Below are 27,772 nucleotides of genomic sequence, written 5' to 3'. Positions count from 1 at the left end.
CAAAGTGAGGGATTTGGTTATATATTCATTATGTTAAAATTCTGTGAACATTAAAAAGAAGAATCAATAGCAGGAGGTGTGTGCATTGATGCACAGACGCAAAGTCCAAAGGGCATTTCTTCTCTTAAAGAAGAATGAATGCCCTTAAAGAAGAAATGTAATTAAAAAAAAAAATGTTGTGGCAGCCACCTACCAGTGGGTCCTCTCCCAGCCAGCGTGGGTCCCCTCCCAACCAATGAGCCCTAGGCAACTGCCTAGATCACCTAGTGTTGTATCTGGCTCTGGGTCAGAATAAGCTCTAAGGTCAACAGACACTAGGATGAAGACCTGGAAGTTGACTGGAGTGAAAACACAGGAGTTCAAGAAAATACCCAGTACTCTAAAACCTCAGGAAGAAGAGGAGATAGGTGGAGTTGTAGGACACTTGCAGCATTTAAAAACAGCATGTGTGGAATCTATTGAACAAATATAGAACAAATATGATGCCAAGTCGGGTGTGGAAATAAAGTGGTGGTGGAATACAGAAGTTCAGGAAGCTATTAAAAGAAAGAAGATGTACAGGAAGAAGTGGGAAACAGAAAAGCTGGACCAAGCTAAAAAGAAGTACTGATTGGCTACCAAAGAGGCTAACAGAGGAGTTGCAATGGCAAAGAACAAGATATCGAAGAAATTCTACCAGCTTCTGAGAAATTCAGCAGATGGCAATAAGAAAATCTATCCGGTTACAAGGCAAGGACATAAGGATAGTGAAGATAGCAATCAGACATCATTTATAAGGGATACGAGCAGCAGTCTTCTCACCAGACCAGAAGACATCAGATGCAGATGGAATAAGTATTGCCAGCAGCTTCTGAATGAAGAAACCCCACAGATGCTGTACTGCTCCAGACACAGCTTATGATGAAAGAAAGAGAGGAGCCTACCATAAAAGAATTAAGGACAACACTAAGGACAATGAAGACAGGGAAAGCAGGGTCAGGTGAAGCCATGGCAGATATCATCAAGATGTTAGTTGATTTACAGGAGAAATGGTTCTTGGAGGTATGCATTTCAGTAAGGAGAGAAAGCCATATCCTCCATGACTGGAGAATACACTTTCTAATACCAGTGTACAAGAACAAATAAGGCATTTACAACTGTGGGCATTCAGAAGTATCAAACTCTTGTCACACTACATGAAAGTACTAGTGAGGGTGATTTACAAATGAATAAGCACAGTAGTGGAAAGTAAGATGGAAGACAAGCAGTTTGGATTCAGAACAGGAAGCAGCACAACCAACACAATGTTTACAATGAGGCAAATACTGGAGCAGAAGTCAGAGATGAGGAAAGAGCCCAAATGAGCATTCCTAGACTTGGAGAAAGTATATACCAAGAATAATTAAATTTTATATAGATTTTTTTTTTGCTAATTTGGGCAGTCCAGTAATAGCCTGAAGTTGCAGAAATATTGGTAGAATTAGTTCAGGTTATGTACAAGGACCCAATGACACAAGTACAAAGAGCGTTTGGATTCATAGAGGGGTTCAGAGTGGGAGTTGGTTTGCAAAAAGGTTAATTTCTAAGCCCACTGATGTTCATACTGGTGATCAACAAAACATCAGTGGGCTTAGAGATGAACTTCAATGCAAACAAACTCCATATTAACAAATAGGCTGGAGAGGACAGCACAAAACTGCGGTATATGGATGATACTTCACTAAAATCAGACTGAGCAGGAACTCCAACAAATGGTAGGGGACTGCAATGCAATGCAACAATGAAGGCACATGAGATGAAACTATGTACAGCAGAATAGTGGTTATGGAAACAAATGGGAACAGCAGAAGAAGCTGAAATTGAGATAGAGGGGAAAATAGTAGAAGAGATTAACAGCTTCAAATATATGGGAGGGGTTGTTGAATAGAAGGAAAGCCTGAATGAGGAGGTCAAAGTAAGAACCAGGGATTCTGCAGCCAGCTGTTAGACAGTGTCAGAGGTAATGTGTGACAGAAAAATGACAAAGCAGATGAAGAGCAAGATTTACAAAAATACAGTGCAGTCTGTGCTTCTCTATGGCACAGAACCTTGGGCAGTGAAGGCAAACCAGTTGAGGAAGCTTGCAATGATGGAAATGAGGTACATCAGATAGGTGGAAGAATGCACACTGTGGGACTGTTGAAAAAATGAGGACATGTGAGCAGAAGCCAAAATATCAGCAATTGCAGAGAAGGTCAAGTAGAACAGATTAAGGTGGTATTGGCACATGTACCAGATAGCAGAGGACAATTTGGTAAAGAAGAGGAAATGAGCATGTACAACAAGAAACTGATTCTATGGGAGATGACCTGCAACAATCAGGTGAGAGCAGAGCAGAAATGAGAGATGTGGCAACAGCTGATAAAGTAATCCGACTCCATGCTTAAAATGGGGTAAAAAGGGGTTGATGATGATAGTGATGATGATGACGTCATAGTAAAGATTAATGCTTGGCTACACGTCTACAAATTACAGAATGGAAAGCATTCAACTCAGAATGATGACCTAGAAATGTTAGGCTTAGGCCTGCAAACTTCCAAGCATATAATATGAATGACATTATTTTTCTTAATTTTTAATGTGTCTGACTTGTCTGCAATTTGAATAATTTTCTAGCAAATATGTGAGGCACTTCTAAATAAAAGAAACCTTTACATCTGCAATGTAAACTTACTTGGAACTAACAATGCTCATAGTGGAATTTCAGGTATGTATGGATATACCTTAATTTACTGAAGGTATGAAAATGTATGTCTGATTAAGCAAAAGGTATCAAAATATATGTTTGATTAAGCAGTACCTCAGTTACTCATTTCTTTACAGGTTCTTCTTGACACTGGACTGTGAGGCACTGCCAGTACTGAAATGTAGAAGTAAGACATGCCCTAGGATTCAATAAAATCCGTGTAGGCTCCATGTAGGGCCTACACAGAATGTACCCATGTACACAGCTACAGCTCCCCCTTGGCAGCACGCCATCCATATTAATAATGGTGCACTGCTGAGGGAGAGCATAGCAACAGGGGTATTGAATCCATATAGGCAGAAGTGTAGAAGGTATCCCGTGGTTGTGGATTGTCCAGGGAATTCCTGGTCAGATGTTATATACAGGGTGAGACTCTCCCTGTAATGTAACCTGCTACTGTTGAAATGTGATGTGTATTAATATTTGCATCTTAATTTTCTAATTTTTTTTTTTAATGTACATTTGCGCGACTCAGCATGGAGTGCAGCAGTGCCAAGCTACGCTTAGATATATACAGCTGAAACCTGCTAGATGTCTAAAAATAGAAACCGGATGTAATTACTTATTATTATTATTTTTTTTATGTCCATTTGCGTGGCATGGCACATAGCACAGCAGAGCTGAGCCATGCTTACGCATACACTATTGATGCCCTTAAGACATCTAAAAATAGAAACCAGATATAACTAATTATTTATGTCTGGTTTTCTTTAAGCCCATTTGTGCTGTGTGGCACAGTGCTTAGCAATGCTAACAGGTAGCTTAGTAGTATATGTAAAGGTATACTAGTTTACATACTATCCAAGTAGCTAAATCATAAGAGTCATGGCCTGAAGCTTAATATATCCTGGGTTTGAGTCCCTAGCACTTGTCCCATTTTTTTATGTAATTTAATTTTATGTTTAATTTAAAAACTAAATTGTTGCATTTTCAAGAGCTGTGTGATGCTAAGCATTGCTTAAACTACCTTAACAGCTATTACTGTTTGCGTGTTACTAAGCTTTGCTAAGTGGGTTTGCATGATGCTAAGTAATGAGTCGTTTTTTTTAATGTTGCAGCATGGCATGTAAGGGTGGGAAAGCAGCCTATATTATGGCCAGTAGGTGGGAATTCTGCACCATTTGTTGGAGTCTGCCTAACTGTTGGTATGCCAGGCAGTGTTGGAGAAGGTGTGTGCTTTCATGCCCAGAGATGGGGTGTGCTGGAGTCCAGGGTGTTTGTTGGGCTCCTGGTATGCAATTACAAACCTAGGCTGTTGCAGGGCTGTACCAGGGCTCAGAAAGTAAGGCTGACGCCTGGGATCAGTTGGCCAGGGAACTTACCAGTGCTACTGGTATCCCCCACACTGGTGAGCAGTGTCGTCACCACTATGACAACCTGAAACATAGAAATAGTTGAACTTTGGACACCTGGGTCCAAGAGGCCAGGGATGGGTATGTCCCAGACATACATAAGTAATTCTGCCACTGCTTTACTAAAATACAAGCTGAATCTGTGCAAAACTGGTATGCATAATGTTTTGCTTCTCTTCCAACAGCTGCAGCTGAGAGGGCTCCAAAATGCAGTCCCATGCCAGGCACCTGGCCAGGATGCACCATGAGTGTGGTAAGTGTGGATATATTATGATAACTGCAGTGCAATAAACAATAGAAATTGTAGTGCAATAAAGAATAAACAATAAAAACTGTAGTGCAATAAACAATAAAAACTGTAGTGCACTAACCAATAAACAATAGCAGTAACTGTAAGCAGTAAGGTGTAAAGCAGGATTGTGGTGTCATAACATAATTGCAGTTGAGCTGTATGCATTGCATGTCTATTGTAATGTTGCTGCAGTCAACTGTAAAACTGCAATAATTGTAGAATGCAAAAGTAATTGCTTGAAAAATGTATTGCACAACACACAGTATGATTCAAGGCTATCTCCAGGCCACTTTCAGTACATAAAGCTCTCTTTTCCACCCACTCAAGGAATAAAAAGTATATGGGTGAGGTAGCCCACTTTATGGACAGATATCGTGTGTGTACTTCACAGATACTTAGCAGCAATACCAATAAAGTGTAAAGCAGGATTGTGGTTTCATAACATAATGTGTCTAAATACTTGCAGTAGGGCTGTATTCATTGCATGTCTGTTCTAATGTCACTGCAGTCAAATGTAAAACTGTAATAACTGTAAAATGCAGAAATAATTGCTTGAAAAATGTATTGCACAACCCACAGTATGGTTCAAGGCTGTTTTCATACTGCTTTCAGTCACATAGTGCTCTCTTTTCCTCCCACTCCAGGAACAAAAAGTATATGGGTGAGGTAGCCCACTTTATGGACAGATATTGTGTGTATACTTCACAGATACTTAGCAGCAATGCCAATAAAGTATAAAGGAGGATTGTGGTTTCATAACATAATGTGTCTAAATACTTGCAGTAGGGCTGTATTCATTGCATGTCTGTTCTAATGTCACTGCAGTCAACTGTAAAACTGTAATAACTGTAGAATGCAAAAGTAATTGCTTGAAAAATGTATTACACAACCCACAGTACAGTTCAAAGCTGCATCCAGGCCACTTTCAGTCATATAATGCTCTCTTTTCCTCCATCTCCAGGAACAAAAAGTATATGGGTGAGGTAGCCCACTTTATGGATAGATATTGTGCGTGTGTACTTTACAGATATTTAGCAGCAATACCAATAAAGTGCAAGCAGGATTGTGGTTTCATAACAAAATGTGTCTTAATACATGCAATAGGGCTGTATTCATTGCATGTCTGTTCTAGGTCACCTAACCTGGGCCTCCCCTATCTTACTCTCCCCATTCCACATTGCTACTTTCCTTTTCCTCTTTTTCCTCTACACTCACGATCCACTCTTGAACACAGTGTTCCCTTTCTGCTGTGCTTCTTCAAACCTTACTACCTTTGCTGCCCTTTCTTTCTGCACCCCTCACTCCCCACCTTAATACACCGTCCAAACTTCTTCCTCCCCTCCACTAGACCTATTGCCTTCTTTTCCTCCTCTACTTGTAAATAACTCACCAGCATCTCCGCTACTCTGCTTGCCTCTCCTCTTAACTGATTGTTTTTCTTAGCTAACAAGTCTGACTCAGGAGGTGTAGCTGTTCACCCTCGCTACATTCTGGCTCACTCTGCTCCCCTACCCTACCACCTTTCCTACCCACCCGTGCTTACTCTAGATTTATACTCTAACCTCTCCACTAGTACCTCCCCACCTCCAAACTTCCAATCACAAATAACTCTACTTTAATCATTAAGACCTCCCCCAACCTAACCGATCCCTTTAACTCTCACCTACTCCTTTCCTAATTATCTATTCAACCCACTCTCCTACCATCCTCACTTTCTCCTACTCACTCTCTCAATATGCAACTTCAATTCCTTCTACCACCCATATTGATCATCCTCTCCTGGCTATCCTCTTATCACACTAATCTTGATAACCCTCCTATATCCCCTACTCTCCCCCACTTCACACCCACTCCTAACAATTGGCCCACATTTCCCATCTCACCCTCCGTATATAATACTGTGTGTATTCACTATCACAAATTTAAATTCATTAACCTCACACTCTCCCCTTCTAAACAGAAACTTAAACTCATTACCTACCACCTCTTTAGCACTAAACCTGTCATACCTACTATCACTCTCCTACCAGATAGGGACATCCACCCCAATCCTGGTCCACTAACTCCATCCAACCCTACGAACTCCACCTCATTAGATAGTCACCTATTCCCACCCTCCCCATCAAAACTCCTTTCTATCTACTCTAGTAACCTACAAAGTCTCACAAATAAAATTACAGACTTACACGCATGGATTGCTAGCTACTCTCCCCACATCTTAACCCTAACTGAAACATGGCTCAAACCCCATATTACAAATGCAGAAATCCTTCCCCCAGGTTATAACATATTCCGGCAAGACAGACTATCCAAAAAGGGTGGAGGTGTAGCTGTCTTATACTCAGAACAACTTAACCTTACCCCATCTCAATCCCCCTCCCTGACTTCTCTCCTGCAGAACTCATCTTCCTTAACTGCCACTTTAACTCACACAGGAAAATTACAATTGCATCCATATATATCCCTCCTGGTAATACTATTCCAGTACTTGAATCTATACTAGTCTGGACTTCCCGGAATCTATCATATGAAACAATACTACTTGGGGATGTCAACATAGACTGGAACAAACTCTCACCCCTCTCCACTAATCTTAGTATTAACCTCTTTGGGTTCAGCCAACATATTTCTACTCCCACCCGAATCAGCAAAGACTCCATTTGCATACCAGACTGGATCTTAACCTCTATCCTAATCAATGCCATAATGCCTGTATTCTACCTGACTCTCTAAGCGATCACCTCCCAATCTCTATACAAAGGATACCACCTCATACCTCTAAAAACATATTTATAGAGACTGCAGTAACCTCTTGAATTTCAATGCAGAGAAGTAAAACCATCTATTGTCTCTTATAGACTGGTCCCACCTTCTCAACCTTCCCCTAAACAATGCTGTTCAGGAATTTAACACCATTTTTCTAAACACCCTAAACTATCTCGCTTCTCTAAGAAAAATAAGGATCAAATCTAATTCCACACAGTGGCTCTCCAAACATACTCTCTCCACCATGAAACTCAGAGACTCCACCTAGAAAAAATTGTCAAAATCTAAATCTCCCACTCTCTTCCTCAAATTTAAAGAACTAAGAAACCTTACAAAAAAACTCATTGTCCAAGACAAGAAAAATTGCTACCTAGAGGCTCAATCCACCTATACTTCCAACCCCCCAAATTTTTGGCACTCCATAAATAATATTCTCTACCCAGGAAAACCCTCTACTCCCTAACCCTTTCCCTGATAAATCTCCTATAGAAATAGCCTCCCTAATAAACAATTTCTTCATTGATTCAATCCACAAACTAACCCCTCCTGACACCAACCATCCTCATACTCCCACCCCTACCTTCACCAACTCCCACTCCACCTTTTCCCTGAAACCAGTTCACACAGCTTACATAAAATCCCTTCTGCTGAAGCTTAAGCCATGCTGTTCCTCATTTGACAACTTACCCCCCCCATTTCTCAAACTTGCAGCTAATACCATAGCTTATCCAGTTATCCATCTTTATAAACCACTCCATTAAAGAATCCATAGTCCCAGACATCTGGAAATCCTTCTATACAGTTCCACTACATAAAGGAGGTAACTCCACTGACCCAGCTAATTTCTGCCCTATAGCCATCATCTCACCCCTTTTTAAAATCCTAGAAAAATGCATTCACTCTCAGCTTCCCAAATACTTACTCCTGGAAAATCTCCTCACCTCCTCTCAACACGGACTTAGGCCCCACCACAGCACCTCCACTGCCCTTATTTCCTTTACACAGACCATAGCCAAAGCCAAAGATGACAGCAAACTGGTGTCACGCCTATTCCTCAACCTCTCTAAGGCTTTCAACACTGTCTCCCACCCTAAGCTTCTTAACAAACTAACCAAGCTCAACCTCTCTGCTTCCACTATTAACTGGTTCTCTAGCTATCTTACTAACCGGCAGCAATCTGTTAGATGGATGTCCATCTGCTTTCCCTTCTTACCTAACAACACAGGTGTTCCCCAAGGATCCATCCTAGGCCCCCTTCTCTTTAATATTTTTACTAATAACCTTCATTCCACTTGCTGTGCATCTACTCTAATCCAATACGCTGATGACTCTACTCTTATCACCCTCTCCAACAACCCTACTGACCTCCACTCCCTGACACAAACCTCATTTAATACCATTGAACATTGGCTAATCTATAACCAACTTATCCTTAACTCCAAAAAAAAACAAGCTACTCCTATATCTTCCAAAATCAGTGCCCAATCTTAGAACATCACTCTCTATCTCTTCCCTAGATAGCACAACAATTCATGCAGATTCTACCAAACTACTGGGGGTCATTATTGATAATCAACTAAAATTTGAAATTCACATACAACAGTCCATAAAAAAGACCAACCAAAAACTTGGACTGTTGTACAGAAACAAAGCATTTTACCTATTGCTTGTAGGACCTCCCTTGCCCAAGCCTACCTCCTCCCTTGCCTTCTCTATGCCTCCGCTATTCTTATTCACCTCCAAGTAAACCTTTAACTAAACTCAATCAGACATACAACCACATAGCTAGATTTGCCAGCAACCTACCATACAAATCTCACCATTGCCTTGCCCTCAAACAACTTCAATGGTTTGAATTCCCTCAACTTCTACTGTCTCAGCTTCAAATTATACATTCCATATTGTATAAATCTGTCAATTGCCCCTCCCTATCAAACCTCTTATCCCCTTACAAACCCTATCGATCCCTCCGCAGTACTGACCAAAACCTACTGGACATCTACAGACCCAATAAAACCATAGGCAAATTAGTTTACAAATGTTCTATGTCTCAAACTTGGAACAAGCTCCCTAATCATATATGCGCTATCCACTCTCCCAACATTTTTAAAATGGAACTGAAGAGTTACCTGACCAACTCTCCATCTTGTACCTGTCACCACCCCACCTAAGTATTCTTCTTCTTTCAGCATTACATCTTCTATATCACATATGTATGTATTGTATACCTTTGTAGATATTTGTATTGCATTTCTTTGATTTTAATGATTGTAGTATTGCTATATATTTTTGTATTTTTTTTCTTTATATTGGAGCTTTTCTCCTTTGGTCTCCACTGAAAATGGGCCACCAGCCCAGTGGACCAACCTGGTTAACAAAAGACAAATAAATAAATAAGTTGCTACAGTCAATTGTTACATTATTTGCAGATGTCCCTTGCAGTCACAACCTTTGGGTTCTATTCCCATGCCTGCCAACTAAGACATGATGGTTGTCTAGTCTACTTAATGTACACAAAAATACCTCTCAACTGTCATGATTTTTTTGTAAAGTAATTACAACTGCCCAATCTGTGTGGTCCATGATTAGCAGATAAATGATTACCTGGAATGCAATATATTGTCAAATCCATTTAGAGAACACCTTGGAAGTAATGTATGTGCACATTATGTGAAACATTTTTGTGTAGTTGTGCACCTGCATTTGTTAGTGCTTGACCATACTGTCCCATGCTAATAGCTTGAAAGGTATGTACGTGCTACATCATCTATAGATTAATTGTACTCACTCTACTCACAACTGACACTGACACCTGTAGAACTATGTATTAGGGGTCTTTCTAGGGATATCATCTTTGATGTCACTAATGGTATGTTTTTCTCTCCCCACCCATCTTCTTTAATTTATTATTGTTATATGTTACTATGATTTAAAATTAATATATTTGGTTAAACTAACTATATTTTGTTAAACTTTAATTTATTATTATTTATTTATTATGATTTAATATTAATCTATTTTGTTAAACTAACTGTTTTGTTGGCCTTATGGATTATTTCATACTGGCTTGCTGTTAACATACATACTGTTGTGTTATTTACTGTTGTGTTCTACATAATATACCTTAATATGTATTTGGATTAATCAATATTATGTTCCATTAAGTTAATACTAACATTGGTTTGGTTATTACTAACCTTAACTTATTATTATATATAATTTGCTGCAGCACATCAAGGTAGGCCAGATCCCAGTGATTCACCTACTTTCCCTCCTCTGGCCGTGGCAGTGAGCCCCAGCAGGTCTGGAACCCAGACTGGTGGTGCCCACTTGGCTGCCCCTGCACTACCTGCAGCGTTGAGTAGTTCCACCCCAAGGGACAGGGATGGACCCACCTCTGGTAGCAGTGGTGGAGAGGAGCTGTCACCCATGAAGAACTGCCAGTTTTGGTGCACAGGATCATGTACCATGAGTTTGGATGATGCCTGCACCAGATGGAGAGCATGCTAGCCACCCTGGTGGGACAAGCTCACCCTGGAGCCCAGCATCCACCACTGCCACCCCTGAAGCAGTGACAGAGCAATGCCAACAGTTCCATGGGTGGGAACTTGAGTTACACTGCTACCCTGTGGAGGCACATGGGACTGCGATTCCACAACATCCTCCCCATCCAAGGTGTTCACCCCCCTCTTGTGTCACATACCACCCCTATTCGCTGTCTTGTCTGTCTTCTCTGTCTGCAAAAGCTTCCTCTCCTACCCAACTTACCTCCCCCACACGTACCTATGTCCCTTACCCAACCTTCTACTCTCACCTTAAAAAAAATGAGCACCTGTCCCAAAAAAAAAAAACATCCCATACATAGCTCTCCATTTTGCATATGTGTCCACTGGACACACGTAATTTGGTCCAATTGGCTTAACAATGCAATTATGTTGTCCTCTCTCCTCTTTCTGGGGGTGAGAGTCCAAAGTCATCTACAAATTCTGTCAAAGTGCACAGTTGTTGCTGTACAAGAAATGGATAGGGTTCCTTCCTACACCCTTCCTGCACATACCTACCTGCCTTTCACTATGGTTTCTTCCCACTTGCACCCCATTTCACCACTTTCCTATCTCCCCATTTTTCTTTTCTTTAATGACGCGGCATGTTGTGCAGGGTCTCTAAGCTCAGCTAAATGGAGATATTATAATAAATAAATACCTGTCCCCTAGTTCGAACGCAAGACTATCGCACCTGCAAACCACTGCATTAAAGTGCCACGCCACACAGCTGTTAATTAAAACAGATGGTTTAAGCAAAATATAACTGCAAGCTGCAGTCATTAAGTGAGTTTAAGTACAGCTGTGGATCATGCCACATTGTGCAAACTTGCTGAAAGAGTAATGGAAAAAATGTGAATGTAAGTTGGAGTCTGGTGCAAGAGTACAACAGTAGAAAGCCAGACATGGAATAATGGATGTAAGTGAGGTCTCTAATAGCAGGTAAATGTGCACATTTATCAGCAACATTGAGAAATACACCTGCTAAAACATTAATGGCAACATACATATTCAACTGGGATTCTGGTGGACAAATACATCCATATAAAACCATTCACATAATGAGGGATGTAAAAAAAGTATGTCACAGCCTATATGTATACACTTCTATCTTTGCAAATACACTTGCTGTGATAGTGATTCAGTAGCTCAGTCTGCTAAATGCTGTTGTTGTTTTGCCGCACATAGTCCTGGGGTCAAATCCAGTGGTATATAGCATTTAAATTATTATTGCAAAGCCAGCAATTAATGACTGAGTCATGCACTCTTTATCCACACAATGCATTCCAAATCAATTGTCTGCTTTGCAATGATGGAAGTCACAGGTCTGCAGATAGGAACACACTTCACATATCCCTATAGCAACAGTATATGTGCATGAAGTGCATGAAGTGTCAGGTCATGCATTAATATGCATTCACAGAGGATTTTAACTCAGGTAATGCAAATGAGGCCCACTAATATCAGAGTGCAGCACACAATCCTTTCATAATAAAATTACAGATCAGCACAGCTGCACAACTAACATACACATATGAAGGCCCTACTAGTAACAAGGACTACCAGCATACACATTCCAAATGAGTACTACACTGTAATACATGGCTTGACAGTTACCCAAATGGTTGACTTAATGTTATATTTATCCCCTATATTGCTCAAGGACACAACAAACATGTTGACTAGTATTCTGTTAGTGATACCATTGCCTAACATACTTACCTTAAACACATGGCTTAATTTGAGTGGAAGGGGTAACCTCACTCTGGCTCTGCCTCTACAACAAGGCTGACACAACTCTCACAGTTACTCTTACAGCTTGTTGTCCTCCAAAGTGTTCACACTCTCTGCTTATGTCTATTGCCTGTAGCAGCAGCTGCAGGCTGTAGCACACACATCTGTATGCAAAAGTATCTGCTACAGACCTACCCTCTGTGATAACGTAGTCTCTTGACCCCAGTAATATCTAGCACAACATATCAGAAAGGGCTTCTAATCTACATGGAGGCCTTATATCTTGTTCAGTGGTTGCATGTCATTGGCTGATGATACTGCAAATCAGCTGTGTTGGCTACAATTAGCATTTCAGAACCACAGATTGGTTAAGAGGCAATCACCTGATAATGAGAAGCATGATAAAAAGCAAACAGCTGGCCATGGGGAAACAGGCTGTATGAGACTTTCTTCACACAGTAAACATGTTGTCAAAAACTTTATACATCTGCACATATCAACAGAGGAGTATTGTACTCCATCAGGTATGTATCCTTTTTGTTTGCAACATGATGCATATGTGTGAATATACTTAGGGGGAATGGGGATTACAACAGTAAGTCTTTCTTATAACTGTGATAATGACATGTCATTGATCTCCAGATTCATTACACCTACAGACGAAGTACAATACATCAAGGGTGGAATGTTTTTTTCTCAATGTGGCACACTGCTCTCGTGGGACTGTCACTTTATAGTGGTTGTAATAGAACATGGCTATTTGTTTGGCACTGTCATTCTGAAATATTATCAGAGGAGTTGCCCCTAAGGGACACACTACAATGACTATCGCTAGTACCTTAGCTGTATCCACACACTAAGTATGTTGTACACTGTGGAATATGACATATGTGTGATCAAGCAGTGGATACTGCCAGCCATTATGTTCTTGTATTTGTACACTGTGTACTTCCACAAATATGATCCTGATATGTGTTTCCATTTTGTTGTTTTCATAGGTTCATAGGTAGGTACTAGGCTATTGGCCCTAGGGCCTATATAAGCCTAACCAAATGGTACCCTGGCTTTTGCCTCCCAAAAAAATTATTTTCCTGAGTCCCTGTCAAGCAGAGCCACAGAAGTAATCCCCGGGGTGAATTTCCTATCTCCCATCTAATCATCAAGATTTTTCTTGAAGAGTGCTAATGAGGAGCTTTGTTTGATATAGATACATAGTTTGTTCCATAGTATGGGAAGTCTCTGAGACAGGAATCTATCTCTCCAGCATGTTCTGTTTATTGTGGTGACAAGGTTTAGGTCCCTAGATCATGTAGCTCAGAGGGATTGGGATTTCTTTACGTGGAGCATGTCCAACAGCTCTGAGTTTGACATAGCTTTGTATGTTAGGCAGAGATCACCTCTGAGTAGGCGATATGCGACAGAGTAAAGCTGGAGTTTTTTGAGATGGTCTGCATAGGGCATCTGTTTGAGGCTGGTAATCCTCTTTGTGAGGTATTTCTGTGGCCTTTCCAGTTGTTGTAGATGTCTTGTGAGGTACATACCAAAAGGGGCATCATACTCTATAATGGGTCTAATGAGTGATGAGTAGAGGGGAACAATGACCTCATTTTTCCTGGATGAGAAACCTTTTGTGATGAGGTGTGCCACGTAGAAGGACTTCCTGACTACTGTGGCGATGTGATTATCAATGGAGAGACTACTGTCCACCTGTGTCCCAAGGTCTCTTATCACACTTTCGGTGTTAAGTAGACTACCGCCTATGTGGTAGTTCATGGGTACAGAGTTTTTACCAAAAGGGATGACAATGCACTTTTTGGCATTGAGCTTGAGGCCATGGCTTTGACACTAGGCATCTGTCTCAGTGAGGCCCTTTTGTAGGAAGTCCACATCATTAGGAGATATCATTATGGCTCCTAGTTTGCAGTCATCTGCGAACTTTGTTAGCCAAAGACCTTCTGTGTTAACCTGTACTTCAGAGAGGTAGATATCAAACAGGAGAGGACCTAGGACTGAACCCTGTGGTACTCCACTTGTCAGTGGTCTGAAGTTGGATGTAGAGTCTTCTACTTTCACAGTGTGGGTTCGGTCAGTGAGCCAGTTGGCAACCCATCTTGTGACATAGGGATTTATACCTAGTTTAGTGAGTTTGTCTATAGTTACAGAGTGGGGGATGGTATTGAAAGCCTTGGCAAGATCTAGATAGGCTGTGTGTACCACCTTACCATCATCTACAGCTTTGGTGACCACTTCAAAGAAGTCTATTGGGTTTAGGAGACATGATCTGCCATTTACAAACCCGAACTGGGTAGGGTCTAGAGTTTGGAGATTACCAATGTCATTGTTTATAAGTTCCGTGATGATATGCTCCATAGACTTGCAGACCAGGCTCGTCAGGCTAATGGGGTGGTAGTTTCCGGGGTCCGTGGTGGCTCCCCCTTTGTGGAGTGGGATAAAAATTGCTGTGCGCCATTCAGTGGGCACAAAGCCTGAGGTGAGGCTATGATTGAACATGTTACTTAGTTGGGGTGCCAGTTCGTTCTGTAGTTCATGTAGAATGCAGCCTGGGATGTTGTCATGTCCCATGGATGCTATGTTCTTGGCTTTGGAGAGTGTGTTTTTTACCTGTGCAGCCATGATTACAGGTACTTTGCATTCTTCCGGTATAGAGATGGGCCCTTTAGGGGATGAGAGAGGGGTAAAGTTAGCACTGAAACTATCTGCCAGGATGTTGGCAATATCAGTTGGTTCTGTATATTTAGTGCCATTGTGCTGTAACTCAGAGCAGATCTGAGTGTTGCCATTGAGATTCTTGACATAGCTATAGAATGCTTTGTGGTGGTCTTTAAAATCAGTGGTGATTTTGTTTTTGTAACTAGCTTTGGAGGATTTTATGAGGGATCTCAGCTTCTTACTGAGGCTGACCACGGAGTTCCTCCAATCATGGGATTTTAGTCTTTTTTTTGCAACAGTTTCTTTTTTCTGTTGTAGAGTTTGTTTATAGCAGGGGACCACCAGATTGGCTTCCTTTTTTGGGAGGATAGCATCTTGGTCCTGTTAGGGATTGCACGATCCATGCACTTGTGTAAGTGCCTGTAAAGTGCAATTGTATAAGATTCAGCAGTTGTATCTCTACTGTCCATCAGCATGGGTGTCGTGAAGTTTTCCACATCTGTCTTAAGAAGCGTGAAGTTGGATTTGGAGAAATTGTTTACGGTGGTTTCCCGGGTCTATATTATATCATCGAATGCTTAAAAAAGTGAACGCTGATTGATCGACCTAATTTAAGTGAAAGCTTACAATCTCGAACTGTCAGATCAGCAATTTTTTTCCCAGGGAAAAAAATCGCTGATCCAAAACACATACACACAACACAAGCACACCAAACAAACAGAAATCCACACACATACACCTAAAATCTGATACCTAACCCTACACTAAACTATGTACACACCACTAACTACCCACTTACCTTAACCCAAACCTTAACCCTAAGGTCCGTCACTATCGCACACTCACCTCACCCGCTTCCTAACCCTAACTCACTTAAATCTGTCCTTACCCTCATGTCCACTCAATCGTACACACACCTAACCCGAGCCCTAACCCTAACTCACCTAAATCGCTCCAACACTCACATCCACACAATTGCACACTTACATGAATCTGACTGGTAACTTTCTACCATAACACTGAAAATACCGAAGCAACAGAAACGGACAACCGAATTCTTTCCCTAGGAAAAAATTTGAGTTTCTGCTGCTTCGATATTATGCAGTTTCGCGAAAATAAGTTTGATCAATCAGCGTTCGCTTTTTTAACATTTGAGGATATAATATAGACTTGGTTTCCCTAATAGGGGTGGGGCTGGGATGTGAATGTCTAGGGTGATTTGCTTGTGGTCGGATCTGACCAACGAGGACTTGACCTCTGGTGTGGAACACCGGTTGCCCATGTTGGTAATGACCAGGTCTAGGATATTGCTGCCACTGGTGGGGGTGTGGATAAGTTGATCCAAGGCATTGGAATTTATGAATTCCAGAAAACGTTGAGCACAAGGGTTGGTACATGAGTAGTTTTCCCAGTTAATGGTGGGGTAGTTGAAATCGCCCATTATTAGGGTGTTAGGTTGTACCCTAATATTTTCCAGTGTATCAAGAAATGAGGAGTGGGAATCCTGGGGCATGGTGGGGGATTTCTAGCAAGCTACAATTTACATTGTGGTCTTGCCCAGAGTTAGTTGCACTTAGATAATCTCAGATGCATTATGCTGAGCAACTAGTCTGGAGGTGTGGATATCCTTAATGAATACTGACACGCCTCCGCCTTTAGTGCTTCGGTCCCAGTTAGGTGGCCGAAAGGTGTGGTATGAATTATAGCCTGGAAATGCAGGGGTGCTCTCTGGAGCCTTGAACCAGGTCTCTGTCACTGCACAGATGTTGGTGTTCTCCATTTTAAGGAGTACCTCGAGTGAGTGCATTTTGAGGTTTAGACTTCTAGCATTGAGTAGCATTACCTCAGATTTTGCCTGGTTGTACCTGTTATGTAGTTAATCTACTACATTTGAATCTTGCCTAAAAAAGGCATTATAGGGGTGGCAAGAGCCTTAGCCAGTATCCAGAATCCCAAGGGCAACAGGTCCAAGCCATCTCTGGCAAAGCATCGTGGTTTGTCAATCATGTCATTCCAGGCAGACAGATACTGGATCCCCTTAGAATGACACCAGATGCTTAGCCAATTGTTGAAGTCAATCATTTTATCCTTGTACTGTGGTATCATTCTGGGTGATGGCAGGATGCTACTCAGGGCTAGGGTCACACCTGCCTGGGCTACAAGATCAGAAAGCTCCTCCATGTCTCTTTTCATGTAGTCCAGGGAGGTACGTCTCAGGTCATTCACACCAACATGGACAATGACAGAGTCATATTTGTACTTGCTGTGTAGTGACCTGAGTGCATGCATTATGTGGTGGATCCTGGCCCCTGACAGGCAGCTGACAGTGATTTTCTCCTTGTTTAGCCTGGTGAGTGGAACATCAGTGTGGCTGACTATAGAGTCACCTATGACTAGAGTGTTAGGTACGTTGTTATGCCTTATGAGCTGTGGTTGAGTGGCACAGTGAGTTTGTGGGCTATGTGTCATTTGGGTTGTGTTGGGGGGGGGGTTGAGGTTGCTTACATTTCGACTTTGGAGGTCCCTGTTGCTTGGGTAGATTTTTTTGAGTGCATCCATGAATGTAGGTGTGTGTTTTGTGTTTCTATGTGTCAGTTTTGGTGGTGTAGGTTTTGAGGGACTATATGATGAGTGTGGTGTTGTGCAAGTGTTTACCTTCTCCTCTTGACTGTCTAGTCCAGTCTTGGGTGAAGAGAGCTTTGCTTCCAGTTTGGTTACATAAGTGCATCTCTCACAGGTTGTAGTGTTGGGTGATAGCAGGAGGGGGTTGTCTGTGTACATGAGGCAATTGCTGCATTGCCCCAAGATGCCCAGATTCATCAGGTAGACAGGAGAAAACATTGGGAGCTGACCCTTAGACATGCCTGGATAGGTGATTATTTATTAAGTACTAAAAACTGTTTTCCTCTAGACAAGTAAGGAAAGTTGAGTGCTGTAGTAATTTGTAACTTATTTAGTGCCTACAATGAGTTCTGAACAGTGCTGAGCTCAAAGAAACAGATTTGAGTGCTGAAACTAGAAAACTTGCTAGTTCTAAGAAACAAAATTAAGCTAGAAGGCTTCCCTCCAACACAGAAAGGCTTGGGGGCTCAGAAGTTTACAAACAGTCCTGGATACAGCAAATCTGTATCTGGAATAGACAACTTATAGGAAAAGCAGGAAACAAGCTTAGAAATTGTATTTTTTTTGTAAAGTGGAAAGGAGAAAGGAGGAGCAGAAGCTAACTGGGTTGGCCTTCTCAAATGTTCTCCCTGGAATAGGTAGAATGAGATAATGACACTAGACTGGGAGGAGTGTCCCAGATCAAATTTACAGTAGGGGTGGGCAACTGCAAAGCCACCAAGTATAAAAACAGGATACCAAGATAGAGGGAGGGTGGGAAACAAAAATCAGAACAAACAAACCCAACCAGATGCTTAACAATTATAGAAAATTCTACTTAATACCTCACACACAGTGAGTAATATAAAAGTGCTATAAATAACTCAGAAATAAGCAAAAAACAGGATACATAATGTTGTATATCTCAGATTCGTTAGTTCAGAGCCCTTCCTCTGACTTCCTCTGATTAGCTCAGTGTGAAATGGCAGAAACAGTCACAAGTTAACTTTTTAAGTAACAAAGTTGAAACCTGAAACAACTTTAAAAAAAGCTTGAAAGAACCAATGAGGTGCTTATTCCAAGGAGTAGTCCAGGCAACCCCAGTCAGCCAATGACCACAAACAATTCACTCTCACTGAAATGCTATACTGGCTTTGGCTAAGCTATGATGACCTGGGACATGTGCTCAACAGAAATGTTTAAACGGATAAAGGATCAAGGAGACTCTAGAGAATGCTTTTAAATGCAAACAAGTTATATGATACACTTCTAGCAGGAAATCAGAACAAACAAACCCAACCAGATGCTTAACAATTGTAGAAAATTCTACTTAATACCTCACACACAGTGAGTAAAATAAAAGTGCTATAAATAACTCAGAAATAAGCAAAAAGCAGGAAACTTAATGTTATATATCTCAGATTCATTAGCTCAGAGCCCTTCTTCTGACTTCCTCTGATTAGCTCAGTGTGAAAATGGAAAATGGAAAAATTAAAGCAAATGTATCCCAGACACCATGGCCTTTTCATGGATGCAGAGAATGATATAATGCCGGAAGACCTCCGTCAACACCATGAACTCCTACTGTGTAGGGGGAGGCAAAACAGGGAACAGTTGGTAGCATTGTGGGCTGACCTTGTCCGTAACGTGAATGCCATAGGTCATCAGAACAGCACATATGAGCAGGTTTGACACAGTGCAACTGACATTATTAATGCTGCACGCAGAAGAGCAGCAGATGTAGCCAGGGATTGTGATTCCACCGGTGGAGGGCCTGCAGCAGAACAACCACTCTCAGCTACTGAGGAATTCCTGGTGAACCTAGGAACACATGACAGCTCACAGGCATTCATCACACCGTACATCTTGGATGTAGGTGCCACAGTTGCCACAGCAGAGGAGCATCCAGGTAAACTTAGTTTGAGCAGCACTGGAATACTGTAGCATTCAGTGTGTTAGGGTGTACATACTTGTACGTGGGTGTCAGCTCTTTGTTCTTTGGGGGAGGGTTTTAACTGCATTTGAATCTCATGCTCAGATTTTGAGCAACATAACAATTAACACAGTAGCTACTGTAAATGTGAGATATATGGACATATTACCTTGTTATAGTGCAACTTGAGATGGTACTTACATTACCTCCCCCTCAACTTTTTAGAGGGCAGTACTTCCAATGCTCCAGAGGGGAGTGTCCTGTCCACAACAAGACATGGCAGGACATGGGCTCATGGTTCTAGGCATTCCCATGGAGGACACGGTCCCAGCAGACATCAGTCACTGTCAGGTACTAGCACCACTTCTGACCTTGGGCATGGAGGTGTGCCAGTGCAACTCCTAGCCAAGTCAGTTCCCATGTTTGGGAACAAAGACAGTGAACTGTCAGCTCTACCATGCATGGTTCAAAGCTTTCCAATATACACACATGTAGGGCTAGCACTGAGCTTGACTATGTTCACACACACACTCACACACCACTGTCAAATTCAGGTCACTTACAGACACACACACGGCACATTTCCATGGACCATCTTGCCTGCTTCTCTTCCTGACTCAAACACATGCTTTTAACCTATTGGGTCAGCCTAGGCCTCCTGCACCCTCACACAACACCCTGTGCAAGTGATGATACCTGTGCCACATCCCTGTCATCCTTATCATCGATGCAGGGAAATTAAGCTATGTGTCTGATGCACAGGGTGACTATATAAATTAATATGTACTTGGGGAATGCAGTGTTGCTTTGTCATGCCACTTGTACTAGTTACTGACAGGTACTGTATGCTGATGTTTGTAATGAGTAAGCCACATAATTTTGTGTACCTTATGTTGTATGATGTTGTAATAGCTGTATAAATACACAATGAAAGGTGTGTCATGGACCTGTTTATTTTTCGGTTTCAGGAGTTTGTAGGGGACACCTATGGATACACAGTGGCAATAAATCCATAGACATCACAGCACAGCATGGAATGTCAGCACAGAAGAAATATGTCTTCAGCAAGGTACAGCACTATAGGTGCATGGCTCCATAGGTTCATATGTGTATAACAGGATAACAAGGACAATGCTGTCATTCAGCCTATCTTGCATCCCCAATCAATGAAAAGGTCTGATACCCTTGTCACTAGGGTTTCAAGAGCTAACACATCTACAAGCTGTGGTGATGGAGATGACCTATCTACAAATTTCCTGTGTCCATTAGGGACATTTGTCCTACACCAGTTTTGATTATCTTGTTCTACATCCCATTGTGTAACTTGCACATGATGTGTGTTACAGCAGATGTGTGCTTCACATGCATGGGGGGCCTGTTACATATAGGGTGTAGTGTCTGTGCTACATACCTGTCTCTCTAGCATGTACTATTTATACTACAGTGATGGTGTAGGTATGTAGAACAGGTAAGACAGGTGTTAGTCCTGTCTTGGATATGTGGGAGGTACACAGTGGGATCTGACAACTCCCTGTATGGCACCTATACACATCATCTCCAAAGTATATAGGGCACAAACTACACTATGTACAGTCTTGACACGGACTGCATAGGGCATCTTATCGACAGTGTGTATTGGTTTACCATGTAACCTGTGTGACTGCTACAGTTGTAAGATATGCTTGTGTAGTGACATAGCAAAGGTGTCATTGCACATGACAGTCTGGGATTTACATGCCATACCTTTCTGTATATGTTGTACAAAATTGAATGGATCCCAACATCTTACTGACCAGTGAAAAGTAACTACATTACTCTCTGTGGCCATAACACCAAGAGTAATGGCTCAAGGGAGGGGGGTGTAGTGGTTAAGGCATTTGCCTCACAGACACAAGGTACAGAGTTTGATTCTCACAGTGGGTAATTGGCTAGGCTTAAAATAGCCCACAAAGGCAGTTAGCCTAGTACCAACCTATGAACTGTGTGCGGTATGTAGACACTACCATATTTTCCAGGGGTGGATGACTTCCCAAGGGATAGTATTGTGTAGTCATTGGCATTTACTATTTGCCAGTGGCTCTGACAACAACTGAATGTGCATCTCAGGCCATCCTGAATAACTGTTGGTTCTGTGTGGCATTCTGTGACAGCTCCTAATATGCAATCACCTGCTAATGTAGTCAGTCAGAGGTCACTGACTGTGACTGTGACTGCAGAGAAGGAATGGCTAAAAGGGGTACTCCATTAATGATGTCTGAGGAAATCCAGTGGTGACTGGCATCATTGTAGCATAGGTCTCCCAATGCTATATTTCCAGAATAAGACTGTCAGACATTTGCCTATCCACCAGCTGACATAAAACTCTGTAGATAATGTACACAGTTTTCAGCAAGCCCTGCTGGCCTAATATTGTTAAACACCTTGCCAGGTCATGGTAGGTGGAGTGAGTCATATTCCTCTCATCCATTGCATAGTTTAAGACTCAATGAGGTCCACCAGTTAGGGTAGGTAGGCATGATCTGGCCTTGAGCAAAACAAATGATGTGTGGTCCAGTGTCAGTAGGTGTACGACATCATTACTGCTTGTATCCATGCTAACTCCTTTCATGGCATTTCATATCACATGACTCAGAGATTTGGGGACACTTCTTGGCACTGCATACTAGTTGTCCTTTGTGCAAGTAAGTATTGCAGTTACTTCCATCATGTTTCAAGAAGAGAGTCATCCAAGGTGTCTGCACAGAGCACAGACAAACATGTTTGGGAAGTGTAATATGTGTTCCCTGTAAAGGTAAGGTGGGGGGTTTACACAGGTATTCTGCAGTTGGACACTACCCAAACACTGTGTACTGGAAGGACACAGTTACCTTGTGAAGACTGGAAAGTAGGGGAGTCCACGGAATTATTCATGTTTGGCAACTACTAATAGTGGCCTCACCAAAACCATTCTCACATAGGATATCATGCTACGATATGTTGTCTGTCATCACATGCAAAATGTTACTATGAAGCTCATGATGAAAACCAAGACACAGCTTATTTGTTCATCCACATAGTTGTCCCACATCACAAAAGGCTCTGTAGTCTTCACATACCCTTCTCCAAATTAGCAACCTGGACACTCACTTGGCTTTTGCATGTATTATGCTTTATCAAGGTTGGTGGTATATCACTAGGGAACTGACAAAATGGTGATTAGGAGCACTGCTGCAGTGTCACAATATAATGTGCAATGTCCAGTGACATAGATGTCAAGAAGCAGCACAGTGGTTGGCAAAAGTGTGTCCAGCTGCCACATGTCCTAGCCATGTCATACTGTACACTTATTTACCTGAAACACATCTTTCCTCCCACATGTCACACAACAACCAATGTGTTGTCTGGTTGCTTGACAGGCATCTTACATTTGTGAGGCCAACGTAATGTCAGCAAAGTTGAACAAGTCCTCTATGCATGCACGTGCATCCACATCTTCACTGCAAGGAGTTCCTACAAACACTGTATGTCAGGCTGTTAACCCCAAGGGTGTGCCAGTATGACACTAACTTTGCAGGACCTGCTGATGAGATGTGTAAAGTGTCCCCACCCCTCTACTCCAATGACACACAAACACAACGTATAACATGTCACTGCATTTCAAACCTTCCTTCCATGGTGTCTCCAACAGCAGTCATTGCATATGACAATGAGCATTTTGCCAACATGCACAGCTCACATCCTGCACCACCTACACCCACATCACATACATCTGCATGTCCACAGAACCTTACCAGATACATTCCCAAACAGCAGATACCTCAGAAAATCCTACATGCACCACTCTCTCACCAGTCAAACACCTGAGGCAAAACACAAAATCACACCTTTCATTCATAGGTGGTGACATCATGAGACACATTAACTATGTCAACAGACTACATATAGGAAAGATCACAGTTAGCTGTCTGTGGGTTGACACAATACGCTATACCACACACTGCCACAAATCAAGGAATATCAGTTAACATAATATTGACATAATAGTTCCTGCAGGTGTGTACAATTAGGGACATATGTCACCAGACTGTATGCAGACAAATGACTGAGCTTAGACAGTCTGTGTCTCTCGCGGGTATGTGCATAGCTTTCAGCTGCAGTTGACCCTCACCTAGGATGCTGGTTCCATACACATGGAAATTGATGGAAGTCAATAACTGCCTTAGCTTGTGGTGTCATTGTAAGGGGATCTACTACACGTCTGCCTGGGATGCCTTGCTCAATAGATATCAATGCTTCACCAGTGATGGCCTTCATCTCTTACCCCTGAGATTTGGAGTACTGGCCAAGGCTGCTGACACCCCCACAATGCATCTTATATGCACTGTCTGGAGGGATAACTTTCAATGAGAACACCATCTTCATACAACATCATGGTTATGCTGCTACACGCTGGCAATAGCTACACTGAACCTCACTCTGTGGAAGGTGTCCCCACCTTAGAATATGCAGATGTGTGAGAGCTCATGGATATCTGGTTCAAGGCTGTGGACAGCACCACAGCCATACCAGACTACACATCCTTCCACATGTTCAGACCTCAAAATGACAGTGTGCAAGGTAATGCAGGTGGTGTATACATACTCCTTAAGGATAGATACAAATCCAGATTTTCTGTAACACTGTGATGTCCCGGAGACACTGCAGGTGCCATTCACTACAGGAAGGGCACATAATCAAGCAATTTCCGGCTACAGGAACAGCTCCATGAATCCAGACACCCGTTGTGCTTATTTGGATGTATGTGTGTCTATCTAGATATATCATTACACCACAGTTTGGGATGGCATTAAGTGACCCCCAACTGTGTTGCTTAGTCGTGCTGAGCTCACTTGCCCAAACTTTTGTGCACATCCTTAACTACAATAACCTGGAGCAGTGTCGTGACATCCCCACAAGGGGAGCCAATGTATTGCATCATGTGTTTACCAATATGGGTGACCACTGCATCTATAGGACATGCTAACATCACAGGCTGCATCCTACATGAGACCTGACAAGGATTACTAACACCAAAGGGAACACCTTGCAATCATACTGAAATCACTTGCTGCATCCCAGCTGACTGGACAACAGTAATTGTTATACTCTTGTACAGAGGTGGTGCATCCACTGACCACCAGAACTAAAGACCTCTTTGCCTGAGTATCCATATCTGTATGTCCATAGGGCAAATCATCATGGAGCTCTTCAGCACACATATATTTGATCTACATAGAGTTGACTGTACATGGTTTGGATGTCTGACAGGGAGATCATGACTGTTAAATGGTGGACATGTCCGTGGCATCACCAAGGACCTGTGTGAGGGGACATCAGGGCATACAACCCCCTGGACTTAGTCAAGCCATCTGACTATATCCCCCACTCAGGAATCATTTACAAAAGCACCCACTTAGGCATCCACCGTAATACTGTAGCATCACCAAGTGTCCCATTGCTGACACACATACTCAACATAGGGACATCCACATCCAATAGCTGATCTGTGAGCAGCAGTGTTCAACAGGGCTCAGTCCTGGGTCCTCTACTGCTTGGAATCCATTTAACCATGATACAAGTGAATACTGAATGTCCATGGCTAACAATGTTGGCTGATGCATGCAAACTGTCATCACTCATAGAGTCTGTGAGTTACGTCAATATCCTACAAGAGGATATTGATGAACAAATGCCTGTTGACAACCTAATGGCCATAAACTCCATGCAATATGTATGTAGAATCATTTCCATCACTAACACCTATGTACCTGGTAAGTAGCACATCAGTTGAAACATGTAATGTACATACTCTGGGGTGATACAACTGGGCACACAGGCCTGGCCACACATATTTACACTTACTGTGCCTGGGATCACAATGTCTCTCCAGTGGTATGACAGGAATCATATGTCATAACTGAGGGCAAAGTCACCCATAACTGACATACTCATAACCTCCATGTACTCTTCCCTCAGCATGCCAATATCTGAGTGCAATGGCCATTTGGTAATGTACCTTTCCAAGCACTACTGGCAATTGCACACAACAGTATGGTCCCTCACAAGGGAACTACACATCTTCAGTACCTGTGCAATGGGAATCATCTGAAATCAGTGTCATTGTAGCCTGTGACATATAAACTACTCAAAGGTGATCTCTGCCTTTCATATGGGCCAATGTGTGACCCTGCTTGATTATAAATGCTGCATATCTGTAGGTGGCAAGGTACATGGATTAATCACTCTAAGGACATTAACCTAGTATGTGATGTTATTAATACATGCTTGTGGGAGAGATCTGTCTAGCAGACTTTAACACACATTTGAAACAGAACCCTGCTTAATGCCAAATAGAGCACCTTAGTGCACCTCATCTCATGCCATCTGTATGATTGGCTGGGTGACAGTCCTTTCACCACTGGGCTTCTGCCTATGTCCCACTTAGACTGTGGCAGTATGTGCTGATCATGTAGATAAGGGCATAAAGTTATCTAGGATTGTGAGGGCTGTATGGCCATTATGCTACAGAAGTTCAAACATCCTATAGTTCCATAAAATTATGTAAAATACTCTAACAGCCACACACACAAAATGAAAAAACCTGACGCTCTGCACGTACGGAAAATGTACGGCCAAACCATACACAGTAAAAACACCAATGGCCAGCATAGAGTACACCAAGCACTATTATATGATAATTACAACATAAATACTTTATTCAGACCGGTTTCGGCTAACCAGCCTTCTTCAGTGAAAAAACATTTTGCAAATATTTCATTACATTTCAATATATATGCTCCCACAACCAATAACAAACGTGGTCCAACCCAAATACTACAAATAAATGAAATACTAATGAGACAACATTGTAAATCAAAATAATGGTATAAATGATAAATATAAATATAAAAATGACACAAAATACCAACAAAATATTTATATACAAAGGTTTATAAACATACTGTATATAAATATAATATATATCTATATCTATCTATCTATATATATATATATATATATATATATATATATATATATATATATATATATATATATATATATACACATACATATATATATATATATATATATATATATATATAATGAATATATAAAAAAGCAATGATCTGTTATATAAATCATAAATGGCCATTAAGTCCAGGAGAAAATAATGCTCCTAAATTGATAATCCAATATTTCATAGGTTCATAGGTTAGTACTAGGCTAACTGCCCTTGCGAGCCATTTTAAGCCTAGCCAATTATCCCCTGTGAGATTCAAACCCTGTACCTTGTGTTTATAAGGCAAACACCTCAACCAATCTTTCTGATTACTCCTATCACCAATAATTCTATTACCATGAATCTAAATTTGGCACTAGGATGTTTGATGGTATGTCTATATAGGGCATTTGTCTCCCTTTTGTTACGAACATCACTTCTATGTTCTGACATCCGTATTCTCAATGATCGGGATGTTTGGCCCACATAAAAGGCAGAACATTTACATGTGGCCAGGTATATAATCCAGCTACTGGCACAATTACCAAACACCTTTAAATCATACACCCGACTGGTATTAGCACTGGTAAATTGTTTAAGTTTACTCACAAATTGACATGACCCACAATGTCCACAAGGAAACATTCCCAATAACTTATCCCCCAACATTGTCAGTTGTTTGTACACCGCTCCTCCACTCTCTTTATATTGAAAGTGTGAGAAATGCGCACCTAACGTCCTCCCACATCTGTAAGAAAATTGACATCTGGGGCCCAAGCATCCTCTAAGTTGGTCATTGACCATAAGAATGCTCCAATGTATATCAATTACATTTCTGATGATGTTGTTATTACGTCCATAAGTGGTTACAAATCTAAAATTTTCACCCATTTGTGTTGGCTTATGCTGCTTGTATTCCAACAATGTGTCTCTATCTTGAGCACAACTCCAATTACTGGCAAGTGCAATATCCGACTCCCTATATCCCCTATCCAAAAATCTGTTACATAAATCCTGTCTGGCATGTTCAAATTCCTGTGTAGAGGAACTAATTATTTTAATGCACATAAATTGTGATTTTGGAATATTGCGGATGGTAT

The sequence above is a fragment of the Protopterus annectens genome, chromosome 5.part0, assembly GCF_019279795.1.
Source record: "Protopterus annectens isolate FY-2018-M chromosome 5.part0, PAN1.0, whole genome shotgun sequence".
NCBI classification, from domain to species: Eukaryota; Metazoa; Chordata; order Ceratodontiformes; family Protopteridae; genus Protopterus; species Protopterus annectens.
This window is presented reverse-complemented; position numbering follows the sequence as displayed.